The sequence below is a fragment of the Pyrus communis genome, chromosome 2 (assembly GCF_041283825.1).
Source record: "Pyrus communis isolate YQ-2024b chromosome 2, ASM4128382v1, whole genome shotgun sequence".
Lineage (NCBI taxonomy): Eukaryota > Viridiplantae > Streptophyta > Magnoliopsida > Rosales > Rosaceae > Pyrus > Pyrus communis.
In genome coordinates, this window is record NC_142566.1 from 15556021 (window position 1) to 15570816 (window position 14796).

Sequence of the window (14796 nt, forward strand, 5' to 3'; positions counted from 1 at the left end):
TGTGTCAAGGAGATACTGATAGGAGCATATTTATGCGCCTTAGTTTGCTTGTTTTCTTGAATTTATGTTGCTAGTACTTAGTAATTTTAGTACTTTAAGCTATTTTCGTGTGTTTGTAGGTCTAAAGGGCTAAAGGAGCAAAAAGATGCATTTTGGAGACTTTTGGAGCACTTTTGGGCTAAGGATGGATAGCTTATGCTTGGAGCCAAAGTGTTGGACGAAATTGAAGACCTAATTAAAGACCAAAGTGTTGAAACCTTGTTCCCTTTAGTTTTAGGACATTTAAACCTTTCCTAATCCCAATCATGCCATGCATAACACACCAACAACAACCTAGCCGTGCATCCCATTCAACTTTGCACATGCATTCATCATCATAACCTAGCTGTCATTCCACTTTAATTCACATGCATACCTATTCTTTAAATCAGCCACATGCATTCATATTCTCCTTTGCCGTGCATAATCTCCCATCATTGCAGCCACATTTCCAACCCACATGCACTTTAACCATTCAAACATACATCCATTCACCACCAGAAATCATCCTTGCCGTGAGTTTCATACCCTTTCCAGCACTCCTTTTCATTCCAACCAAGCCACATGCACTCCCACTCTTTAATCCATTTCAAAGCACATGCACATTCACCCTAATCACTCACATACACAACCTGCCATCATTCCGGAAAATCACCATCATTGCCGTGCATCCCATTCCACTTTCCAGCCATTCCATATGCCATTGTCATTCCACTTCATTTTACCTTGCATTTCCAGATTATTCCTTCATCATTGCACCACACATGCAGCCACATATTCATTGCACATGCTTTCACATTCAATTCCAGCACCAAACATCCCATGCCGTGCATTCCCTTTCATTTCTGTCAAAGCACATGCACTCCCACCCTTTAATCACATGCATAAATCAACCACATGCATCTCCCATCACCATTCCACATTTCCACCCACCTCCTAGCTGTCATGTTCCCTCTTATTTACCTATAAATAAGCATGCATTGCAGCCACAATTCATTCATTCCATTCACAACACAACACTCTTCCATTTCAGAAAATCACTCAATTCCACACATCCTTATTGCCGTGCCTTCCCTACTAATCCAAACACCGCCCTCTTCCATTTTCACCACTCCCCAAACCATTCACACCATCAAACTATCCTTAGACCTTGTGCTACAACAAAGAGGAAGAGAAGCGGGCCTAAACGTTCATACAATTCAAGTTTGAGTTGTTGGAATGTTTAGGTGTTTCTTTTCCTTTGAATTCAATGTTTAATTTCAATTCTCTTTGTTTTGTACGTATGAGGAACTAAACCCCCCTTGGCTAAGGGGGGATTCGAAATATATGTTTATGCTTGCATTTTGATTTGATTACTTCTAATTGCGTTTCATAAGTTGTGGATTCAATTTGTTTAACTGTTTGATTGATAACTTATTTATGTATGTTTATTGAGAGTGCACGCTTAATTTTCATGCATGAATATGACGTTAGAATATAAGTGAGTTTCACCTAATAGTTACGAACTTATATTCACAAGTAATGGAGGTTGCTTATAAACAATCGCGTTAAACGAATTCTTGGCATAAGTTTCATGCGTATTCCATAGTAACGAATGCCTCGTCAACACTTATAATTTTCATAGAGCGTAATGATTCTTGCTTGTATCTCTATTATGCAATCATGTAGGGGACTTGTGGGGAATGTTTTGGGTTGTCGTATGCAATCATCCAATTCAATAACGTTAGGAAGATTTGAAAGTTAATTTAAGCGGACCTAATTAACTTGGGGTGTTGAGAATTCATGGTTTATTGAAATGCAATTGGAAATCGTTTTATTATGCAAGTGTAACATGTGTGGAGATGAACCCCTTAGCTATTCTATCATCCATTCATTCCATTTCATCAATTTCATATTTACATTCTGTTTTAATTGCAATTTGTTCATTTAATTTAATTTCGTATAAACCTAAATCCCCTTTACTTTAATGTCAAATTAGTTAGAAATCAATTTAGTTTGTGTTTTTAAGAGTCTTGAGTCACGTTACAACTTAATTTCGTCCAAATTTGTGTTTATACTCAAAACTGCCCAGAAAGTGGTTTTTAGGCAGATTTGAGTGTGTTTGTGCTGTTTTGAGTCTTTTAGTTTGTTTGAGTGTTTTAAAGTTTAGTTTTGCATTCTTTGAGTCTAGTTTAGTGTTTTATATTGTGTTTTTACGTTTTTGAGTCAAATCCAAGTGATTAACAATCCCTCCTAATCCCCGGTCTAGAACGATCCCTACTTATACTTATACTACAATTGTCAAAAAGAGGGTTTAATTTGTGTGCGTATAATTCTCGCATCAGATACTTATTCATCTCATGTGCAACCGTAATACTTTCGGCGTCTTTTAATTCCTTCTCCCAATCATCCATCATTTGACTAAATATCATTGGATTTTCTATTGGTACACTAGAAGGTAATTGTTTTACCCTTGAAGAAATAGTGTCAACAACTAAATTTTATTTACCTTTTTGTTGTGTTTGTGAATCAAAAGCTTGTTGAAAATATTCATTACACATTGCCTTCAACTGTGTCTTCAATTCATTACTTTTATGTTGAATCTCTTCTTTAGAAAGCTTTAATTGCTTTTTACACAAGTTCATGAAGTGCCTCAATTTGAAATTTGAGTCTAAGATAAGGGTAACTGCAAATATTTGATTAAGGGACTCAATTGAACCAAATCTTTCGGTATTTGGTTCTCATGCTCATTGCCGTATCACATATCACCACTGCATAGTTCCTCTAATTTGCATATATTCAAATAAAAAAGATTTTCAATCTCGTTCTCCACAGCAATGACATCATGAACAGCTGTATTAGATGATGAGATACTTACTTGCATTGACTTTCAAAGTCACAAGGTAGAAGACCTTCAAGAAATTCATAAACACTTGTGCATCATCCCAATCTTACTCCTCAGGTAGTTCGACCTTACCTTTACTTTCCACTTCTTCTCCTTCATTATTAAGCACCATATTTTCCCCGAAATTGGTCTGAGTATATTTTGGCTTCATATCTTTGGATATCCTTTCGAATGCCTTTTCAAACTTTAAGCAAGATTCTAGCATCATGTATATGTTATTCCACCTACTAGGCATATCCATAACAACTAGACCTTTACCATCTAACTTCTCATTATTCGCACATTTCTTGAAATAACCAAATTTTTGGGGGTTTGATTTCACAAACTTCACAGTATTTCTAAGCGCATCCACTTGTATCTAATCTTTTTAACCCATCTTTCACTACAAAGTTGATAATATGAGTTAAGCACCTCACATGCATAAATTTGCCATAAGTTTACTATTAGGCCATTTCTGCATTTTACGAGCAACATACCCAATTGCCACCTTATTAGCCGATACATTATCAACTAAGATATACATCACATTTTCAATCTCCCACTCAACCAAACATTCCTCAATCAACTTCCTTATTTCTTTGGTTTCATGATTTGGAATCAAACAAAAGTTTAGAATCCTTTTGTGCATATTTCATTCATTATCCACAAAATGAGCAGTAGCATCATGTAATTCAAATTCTGCACACTTGTCCATGTATCAATAGCCAAGCTAACTCTGCGTTTGTGTATCTCCTTTTTAACTGATCTTTCATGGTATCATACATATTGAAAAATTCTCTCACAATAGTTCTTCGAAATGAAACATGCAATCTAGGCTGGACTTTGCACATCATTTACCTAAACGCCTCATTCTCCACAATACTAAAAGGTACATTGTCAATCACAATAAACTCAATAATGCCTTCCACACTTCTTTTTGGCTCCATCATTTAGTAACAATTATGATTTTAACGTCACCACACCCAAAAGGTCCAGAACTGCCTTGAACCTTTTGCAACTCATCAATTGATTTATACATCTTGCAATGTCTATTGATGTGTTTAATATAAGTACAATTCCACCCCTACTATAATCACATACAGAAAAGGTGTTACAATGGTTACACTTAGCCTGATACTTGTACCTCCACCATCTATTTCTTTCTATCAGTTCCTACTACTTGTAGTTCAGTAACGGTACATTTAATGGCATGATCCCAAACCCAAAATCTCTAAGAAAAAGATTTTTCTAGTGAAGCTATTATAGTTGGTTGTTTTGTCTTTGGAATAGTTGGGGTTTTTTTTTTTTTTTTTTTTTTTTTTTTTTGGTGGATGAGGGTTTTGGAGGAGGCATTGATGATTTTAATTGTAAGGGTTCTGTTGGTTGTGGAGGACATGGTGATGTGTCCATAGAAGATGCTATATTACTAGGTGTACTTTGAGACATTATATAGAAATCTGTATAATTTAAATAATGTAAGTATTCATTAATCAAATAAAGAGAGAAAAATGGACACCTATGCACATTAATCAAATAAAAAGAGAAAAATGCACACCAATGCATAAAAGATAATGAAAGTATTCATTAGTCAAATAAAGAGAAGATAATTGTTGATAACATAGAAACTAAATTAACTAATCGTAAATATTGATAAGATTCTAATTTGATTTTAAATATGAATAAACAATCTTCAATACCTAAGACTAACCATTTAATAAAAACTTACATTGTGATAGGAGCATATTCATGCGACTTAAATGGCTTGTTCTCGTGCATTTACGATATGTTTCTCTAGTTATTTTAGTCCTTTATGCTTCTTTTGTGTGTTTTCAGGTTCTAAGGGCAAAGTATGCAAAATGATGCCTTTTGGAGCCTTTTGGAGCAAATTAGAGATTGGAATGGATATCATATGCTTGGAGCCAAAAGGATGGACGAAATTGAAGACTTGAAGTAGGAAAGTTAAATCCTAAAAAGACCTCATGTTTGAGCATCATTGAAAACTCCTACGCATTTTAGAACACAAAAACAACATTCCTAGCAACCTTAGGACATTGTCGTGTGTTTCCTTGTGTCTCCCTTCCTTGCCATGCAAGAAAGGGCTTTGTTCCCTATTTTAAATACTTAAACACTACCACTTATCATTCACCACATATCATTCACCACTTATCATATCATACATTCATTTATCACTTATCATAATCATTCACTTATCACTTAACATATCATACACTTATCACTTATCACTCATAATCACCTACAACACCTACCTACTCACCTACAACATCCACCTACTCACCTACAACATCCACCTACTTCACCTACAAATGACATAGCCATATGTTCCCTCCACTACTCCTATAAATACCCTTGCATTCATTCATTCATGGACATCTCATTTTCATACACAACACACCACATTCACTCCCCACTCCATCTCATTTCATACACAACACATTACAAACACATTCACTCCATCTTCTCCCTAGCCGTGAGTCTCTCCATTTTCTGCACCATTCCCTTCCCTTTCTCCTCCATTTCTTCCATTTCCATAATCCCCCAATCCATTGAACACACCAACAACATCCCTTAGACCTTATGCTACAACAAAGAGGAAAGGAAGATGGCCTAAACGTTCATACAATTCACGTTTGAGTTGTTGGAATGTTTACGCGTTTCTTTGATTTCAATGTTTAAATTCAATTCTCTTTGTTTTGTAATATAAAGAATGGAAGAGAAGAGTGCCTAAACGTTCATACAATTCAAGTTGAGTTGTTGGAATGTTTAGGTGTTTCTTTGATTTCAAAGTTATGAGGAACTAAACCCTTTTTGGCTAGGGGTGATTTCAATACCATGATTATTTATGTGATATGAATTGATGAATTCCGGTTATGAACTCTTGATTCGTGAATGCAATTGGCTTAACTATTTGATGATTAACTTATTTGTGTTTGTTGATTGAGGGTCGATACTTAATTAACATGCATGAATATGTGGCTAAAGTTTAAGAAGGTTTCACATAATCGTTACTAACTTATACTTGAAAGTAGTAAAGGTCGCTTGTCACGATCGCGTTAAGTTTAATTCTTAGCATGAGTAACATGATGTCATAGTTGCAAATGCTTTGTCAATGCTTATGGTTTTCATTATTCTTAATGATCTTCGATTGTATCTCTATTATGATGACATGTAGGGAACTTTTGAGAATGTTTTGGGTTGTCGAATGATGCCATCCAATCCAATAATATAAGGAAAATCTGAGGGTTAACTAGTGATGTCACGGTTAATTTGGGGCATTGTCGTTCATAATTCAATGAAGGAATAACTGGAAATTGATTCATATGCATAAATATCATGTGTAGAGAAAGAACCCTTAGCTAGCTTCCCATCTATTCATTTCCGTCAAATCCATATTTACAATTTGTTTTGTTTCCAAGTATTCATTTTAGTTTAAATTCGTCCAAATCCAATTCCCCCCTATTTCGTTGAAATCTTAGTCTTAATCTTTCTTATTTTTAGTTTTGCTTTCTTCGAGCATTAAATAGTGTTTTATATTGTGTTTTTATGTTTTTAAGTCAATTTAGAAGGTTTTAGCAAGCCCTCCTAATCCCCGGTCTAGAACAATCCCTCACTTATCCATTCTACTACAATTGTCAAACGAGGGTAAAATTTGAGTGTCAAGTAATTTTCGCATCACATTGCAATGCAATTCCCTGCATATGACTTATAAGATAGAAAAATGTAACACACAAAAAGCATCTAACATATACTAAATTGAGATCAAGTTCAGCCTACAACAATAATGAATGAAAACTAGGTGTATATTACACCATTATAATCAATTGCAAAAGTCAATTTGAAATAAAATAAAGAAGTGGGATGAGTACTAGAAATGTTTGAAAATTTCGAAAACCAAGCAATAAGTGCAGGCCTAAATCTTTCACGGCCCAAGCACATCAAATGATATGAATTCAAATTTTTTTTTTTTTCCAAACACTGTCAATATAAAAGTAACAAAAAGAGATCAAAGTGAAAACATGGTACTGATGATTGGAAATTGTATAATGCATCCATTCAAAATCCGAAACAAAGAAATGCTTAAAATTAATCTAGCCAAGACATTTAATGTAACAAAAATAAGCACCACGATTTTGAAGGAAATTTAATCACAATTAACCAAAAACAGATGGCAATTTCTAGAATATACCTGAAGTTTGAGATACCGAAAACTATTGGCGAAGGCCGCAAGGGTTAATCTTCAAGTTCAACTCTTGTATTCTAGAACCTAGGAATTTAGAACTCGGAATACATCAATCTACAAATTCTAATTTCAAAGCCCTAAAATCCCTAAACCAGAAATTAAAATAAATAACAAAACCCTAATTCAAAATTACCTAAATTTTAGCAGGATGATGGTCGGGCAGTGTTCTCAACGGCGATGATAAGATGATAGTAGTTGCAAAGACGATGATGTTGAAGAGGAGAGAATTGAGTCATAGTGGTTCTAGGACCTAGGCTTTGCGGGATGTCGTCGAGGAGGAAAGATGGGTAGTGTTGTAACAACTCGTCTTAAAATTTATGTTTTAATTAGTTAAAATTACAAAAATACGCCTAACAATGAAAGGTTATCTTTCTGGTAACTGGTAATCTGTTGTTTTGTTAGGCTTGTTCTTCTCTTTTTTATTTCATTGTGGTTGTATGTATGTTTACATTTTAAGTTTTCTTTGTGTTGGTCCTCTTTCTGTTATCCAGGTTTTCACAAATACTTGTTTACGCTTACCTGCGATTCCTTTTACAGCTTCAGCCTGGCAAGATCTCTCGCCTTTTACATGTGAAACAATTTTAAAACTAAAATTTAATCTCATTTGGATTAGGATTCCATGCTTCTATTTTTCATGCATTTGTGATGGATTCCCTTATCTCATGCTTCTTTACTAATTACATAGCGTTAAAGTGGGCTTTTTTTATGTTCTGGTTTCATCGGTCAGTGAGGCATTCTGACTAATCGGTTTTTGTTCGTTTATGTAGTGCTATGCCTAGAAAAGCCAAGATATATAGGCGAGTTAATAAAATTATGCATGACGGTTTGCCGACCTTTACCGGTGTTCTTAATTTGGATGATTTGGTTTTGCAAGATGTCTCGACTTCTTATGACCACAAGTTCAGCACTGTTTCAAACTGTTTCATAACAACGCAAGCAATCCTGTCCAAAACTCTACATTTGTTTTAAACCAACATGCATTGATTGACCATATCTTTAACTCATCATCAACTGCTATCAATACTTCTCATCAATTTTCTGTGTATGTGTTTCTTGCAGATGTTGCCACTTTGCATTGCATCTTAAGTCATGGTCAAAGTAGTGACCTTGTTAAGACTCCACCTATAATTGGTCAAGCCAATTATCAAAAAAATAAATAAATAAATAAAAACGAGTATGTCATGTTTGAATCTAATTCTCTCCATATTTTCCCCTCATTTAAAAAGTTAACTTTCCCCTGCTTCTTTGATAGATGATTTTTTTAATGTATTTTTTCCATAGGTGTCGATTCAAACTATGTTGATTTTAGTCTTAGAAATTACAAGTGTTAATATTGTGGCGCTTTGTTTTGGTCTACAGAATGCTTGAAAAAAAAAACACTTTTTCAGTTGGTAGGCCGCACTTTGGTGCATGTTGTATGAGTGTAAAAGTTAAGTTCCCACTTGTTAAACACACCCCTGCATTTTTAGATCTTTTGGTAGATCCAACAAATTCTCGAGAAAGTTTGATTTTAAAACAAAGGTTAAGTTGTATAATTCTATGATGACGTTAACCTCAATGAGAGCTAAAGTTAATGCATCAATCAACAAGAGCCAAGGTTCTTATGTTTTAAAGATCAATGGTGAAGTGCATCATTCAATGGGTTTTGTTTTGTCTCTTGAAGGTGAGAGTCCTAAATTTGCGCAGTTGTACACTTAGGACGCTCAGGGCTGGTTTGATATTGTTGTGCTTTGAAAAAAATATTATTTCTCCTGTGCTGTGAGAATAAGCAGCTGTGAAATAAAGTAGCAGCGTGTTTGGTAAATTTTTTTTGTAAAAGTGCTTTTGAAAAACAAAAAACAGTATTATAGTATTTGGTAAACTTTTATGTAAAACAGATGTGACAGTGTGAAATGACCAAAAAGAGTATAGTACTAGATGTGTCATAAATTTAATTTTCTTAACAAATAAAAGTGAATTACTAAATATATTATATTTTTAAAAGAAAAATATTTATAAACTTTATCTTAAACATATAATCCAATGTTTAACAAGAAATCATAATCCAACGTTTAACAAGAAATCATAATTCAACATTCAACATATAATCCAACATTTATAATATCTATTTACTATACAACTATTACTCTTTATCTTTTCTTTTATTGTGGAATCATAATTTTTTATGCTACTTTCTTCTCCAAGGTTTGATTCTCTTCTTTTGCAAAACCTATATTTTCTTTCCTCTTTCGCTGCCCACTTCCTCTCTCATCCTTTTCTCTCTATCTCTCTCTGCCATATCCTATGGAAAGTTGGGTCACCGACAAATTCTACTCTCTTATTGAAGACCACCGCAACAACACCAATCGCAATCCCTCGAACACAATACCTGCTCTCTCGATGGAGATTTGGGAGAAGTCATGGGAGAGTTCCCTCCTTATTAGAGGCTTCGTCATCAACATTATTGCCCACAACTACCACCACTTGGTCTTCTTCCACTCGCCGCCCTTGTTTTGGGGCTTTTAGCATGTCCAAATTTTGACAAAGCCTATAAACCCGACAAAGAGGCTCCAAATTTTGACAAAACCCAAAAATTCGACGAACCTCCAGCCGCTCCTGTCCCAAAAATCAGAAGAAGCTCATAGTCAGAAAAGATGGAAGAGAGACATGGCGGGGTCGGCGATGAAGTTAATGGTTATAATGTATAATTTATTTAATTGCTAAAGGCCAATTTGGGTATTGGAAATTTTCATTAAAGACCTCAACGCCTCTTGCGAGAAGCTGAGCAAGCAAAAAAAGTCGGCTTTTCAAAGCTGGGTTTCGCAGTTTTATGTTTTTGGCTTTTTTTACCCAAAACTGTGGAAAAAAAAAGCTCAAATTGAATGTTTACTAAACATAAAAAAGCTCCCAGCTTTTTTTTATACCCATTTTTTTCAGAAGCACCTCAATACCAAACCAGGGCTCAAAATGAGATTAACAATCGGTTGAGTTGTTTTTCTCATTCAAAAACTTCTCCAAAACCTGACGCGCATATAGTTGATGGTTTTATTAAAATGTTAGATGAGTGTAACGAGTTAGTTCAATTATTTAGGGTGGCAAGGGATAGGGTTAATAAAGGGTTAGCAGATTTGTTGAGGCTACGTTTGCTCCATGCCCAAAACAATCATGATGCGCAGTATAATCTGCCAACGTGTATAAGATTAAAAGGTTAATAGTGGGGGACATCAACCAATTTCACACTGAGAGAGATATTGCTATAGAGCATAGGACGACTGGGCTACAAAGATTAGCAAGGTTATATCATAAATATGGGCTCTCCAGTATCCTTTTTTTTCCCTATTTGGTGAAAACTATAAGAAAGATTTGCCCTGGAATCTAAATTTGGAAAAAAATAAAAAACTGAAGGGGTACCAAATGTGGGTTTTCTAGGTCACTGAATCCAAGATAAGGAGGGTCATGATAGCACCCTATTAAAAGGTGGCAGATTGTTTCAACCCTATTTAATCGATGCATATGCCACGCTTGAAGAAGTTAGACTTGAATTCATTAGAGTGAATCAAAGTTCCCTAAGAATCGAGTGTCTTATGGGAATTTGTGAGATGCTAAGAAAAGGAAGTGTAAGTGGATCAGACATTGGACATACCTGATTTGTTCACCACCTTTACTTGCAATGTCAAATAGCCTAAAAATTGTTGAAGATATAGGTCACCGACCTGGATGTAGAGTTGAGTACAGACTGAATATAATTTCAAGAATTTTTAAAGCAAAACTTAATAATATGATTAGCTATATAAAATCTAGAAAACCTTTTGGCAAGGTTGAATCTGGTTAGTGAGCTAACTTTGTCCAATTCTCTACCTAAGTTTGTTTTGTTTTCAACACATAAAGATCAAACGTTCTCATTTGATGTTTGTGTGTTGTTTATTTTACAACAGTAATTTACACAATGAAGTGCCAAAAAAAAAAAAAGGCTTACCCATTGTCACATTTTGGTTTTAGGCCAATAAAAAGTATAAGTGTCATTCTCCTTTTGATGTGGATTTAATTATTTCAGCTGAGATTCTTGATTAGGAATTCAACCTAGTCTGGATATGATGTTGTTACACAATTCATGATCCATGGTTAGTGCAGTCTTGCAAATAAAGAATAAACTTGCATGAAAGAAAAAAAAATGTGTGAAAGAATTTTCAAAAGTTTTTGCATATGAAATCACTTTTGACCTTGATGGTTTTGTCACGTATAGACGTAGGGAAACAAAAAATATATTATGTTCCAAAGAATGGAGTTAAGCTTGATAATGTGTTTGTTATTTTTAAATTCGTGAGTTGTTATTGAAGTATTAAGCTCATATAAATATTGAGTCACTATATCAATAATGCTTATTAAATATCTTTTCAAATACATAACCAAAGGCATAGATAAGGCTAGGCTATTTTTGAGGATCAAAAGTTTGATGAAGTTGTTTATTTTAATTGTACATATTTGTGTACTCATGAAGTGGTTTGGAGAATGTTACAATTTCATATTCATGTTAGAGAACTCACTATTGAAAAGATTGTGTGTGCACCTTCCTTCCGACTAAAATATTATTTTTCAAGAGGATGATAACATAAGCCATGTTCTTAACCAACCTAATCTTGAAAACACATTGTTAACAAAATGGTTTGAAATAAATGCTCAGAATCTTAATGCATCTGAATTGTGTTATGTTGAAATCCCTTCCAAATATGTTTAGAATAACAATGATAAAAGGTGGAGGTTTAGGAAGATGGGTAGATGCCTAGGTGAATTGTACTATGAAAATGTTACTCAATTACCAAACAGACGCATTGGGCTTTGACCATTTAAAAACAATTAATGGTGTTCTTCAACCCACATTTTAGGCTGCATGCAACATGCTTGGTTCGTTAGGGGATGATAAGGAGTGGAACAATGCAATTTTAGAAGCTGTCCTCATTGTCTCATCATTCTAATTAAAACAGTCATTTGTTACATTAGTTCCTTTTTGCAGTGTCGTTGACCTACCTGCTCTATTTGAAACCCATCGAAAAACCATGTCTGATGAAATTACAAGTAGAACACTTAATGCTTTTGAGTTACATGACATCTTTAAGTGTGAAGAGGAAGTTAAAAATTCCCTTTTGTATGAGTTAGAAAAATTGTTTGTCTAAGCATCATCTCCCATAGGTATCGTTTGGTATGGAGACAGGACGGGACGGGACGAGACGAGACGGGACAGGATGGAACGGAACAGAGCGGGAGCAAAGATGCCCTCGGATGGAAACAAGGAGGAAGAAGAAGGAGACGGAGAGGTTATAATTTTGTGTTCCACGGATGTGGAACGAGTCGTTCCAGGGGGTGAGGTGGAACAAAATTTCACCCAAAACTCATCCCGTGGAACAGCTCGTTCCACCCGTTTTAGGCGCACCAAATGTGGGACGGAACGTCTTATCCTACTCTGTTCCGTCCCGTCCCACGTACCAAACGGTACCATAAGCTAAACAGAGAGTCCATGGATAGACTTAAAAACAAAAACTTTAGAAAAAAGTTAAATTATGACATTGAATTGCTCAAGGAGCAACATTCGCTCATGGTCATACTGTTGAGTAGAAAGTAAAAAATTGTTTACAATAGTGTTATGCAAGCGGTGAATAACAAAGAGGCTGCTTTGTTTTTTGTGCACTATTTTGATGGAACATGTATGGCTTTTTTTTGGACCACCATCATGGCTAAGCTAAAATTAGATCACAAAATAGTATTGTTTTAGGGATCACTTCGTTAGAAATTGCTTCTTGGTGGAAAGACTGCACACTCTAGGTTTAAATTTTCTATTAATGTTACTGATTATTCAGTTTGTGAAAAAAAAAATATAAAAAATAAAAGATCTCATCTTGCAAAATTAATTAGTGATGCATCTCTTATTTTTTGGGATGAGGAACCAATAAACTATAAATGATGTTTTGAAACACTGAATAGGTCTCCCCGAGATATTCGTAAAGGATCAAAACCAAGTTTAGATGATTTGCCATTTAGAGGAAAGCTAATTCTATTCGGAGGTGATTTTAGGCAAATTTTCTCTATTGTTCCGAACAGAAGCAGGGCGGAAATTATTAAAGTTTCATTGACGAGTTTTTATCTTTGACCTTATTTAACTTTTTTTTTTCTTTAAAGAAAGTTGGAATGATCGGGAGAAATTCGAATTGGCTCATTTTGCAAGTTGGATTTTGCAACTTAAGAACAATCAAATTGCTGAATTTATTTGTTCAGGTGATGAAGAAAGTTCTTAGGTTCAAATACCAAAGGACTTTCTCATTAATTTTGATGATGACTTCATCATTTCAGCGATGCACACGGATTTCAAAGAAAGTTTCCATGATGTATCATATTTGAAAGTCATTGTGATGCTGCGAAATAATACCGTGATTGAGATAAATGATTTTATGTTGGGTATGGTGTTCAGTGAAAATCGTACCTATTTTAGTTTTGGTTATGTGCCTTCTTCGACGAAGAATGTCGAGAATATTGATATTCTTATCTGATTGCATTTTTTAACCAACTTGATAGTTTGTATGCTGCTAATATTGCGTAAAAATTTAAATCAAAGTTGTGGCCTAAGTAATGAAACAGGCTTGGTTGTGATGCAACTAACCAATAGAGTTGTATAAACAATGATCATTACAAGTAGGAACATTGGTAAGACAATTTACATCCTAAGAATTATTACATAGTCATCTCAAAATAAATATCCATAAACTTTGTGAAGGCGACAATTTCCTCTAAGGGTTAGCTATGCAATGACGATCAATAAAAGTCAAGGACAATCTTGAAAATTATGGGTTTATTTCTCTTACAACCAGTTTTTTCTCATGGATAGCCAGACGTTGTGTTGTCCCAAGTTACCTAAAAAAAAGGTCTCAAATTGTGATTGCTCACAATGTTGATGTGCCATACAGATACACAAAATACATATTTTATAAAGATGTTTTAAGTCATTTATATGAACGTCTGTTTATTTTTTTTTAACAATTTTAGTTCTTTCTCTCACCCCTTACTTTTCTAAATGTTAATCTATCTTAGGTTTCATGAAAATAGTATTGCGGTTTTCATTTATTATTTGCTTATAAATTTTGATTCTCTGTATATTGATGGGAGCTCAACCGATTTGGTTTTTGATGCTGTACTGGCCAACAAGCAAACTTAAAATTAGAGTGCAAGATTTGGATCACGAAGACTATCGGGGCTAATCCCTAAGCTGCAAGTTTGGACTCTGTGTTTATCGATGAATAGCTTACAAAATCGAAACTTTATGCCTACTTATTAAACAGTATAAACTTTCTTTCATGATTCATATTGTTTAGTTTTTATACACTACAAGGGAAATGTGATCCACACAACTATAAACCCTTTGGACATCCAATTCTTTTATGAGAGCTTAATATCGTGTGTACTTATGAAATTAATAAGTTTCATGTCGTCAACAATAGAATCTTAAGCAAAATTGTCCCTCATGCTGCAATGATTAAGGTGAACAGAAGAATGACCATAGTCCCTGTTGAGAGAACCAATTAACTCATCCCGATGCAATAATTTAATCTGGTTGAATTTGATCAGCTTCACAAAAAAGTGAACAGAGATGTAAAGCTCACAAGTAAACCAT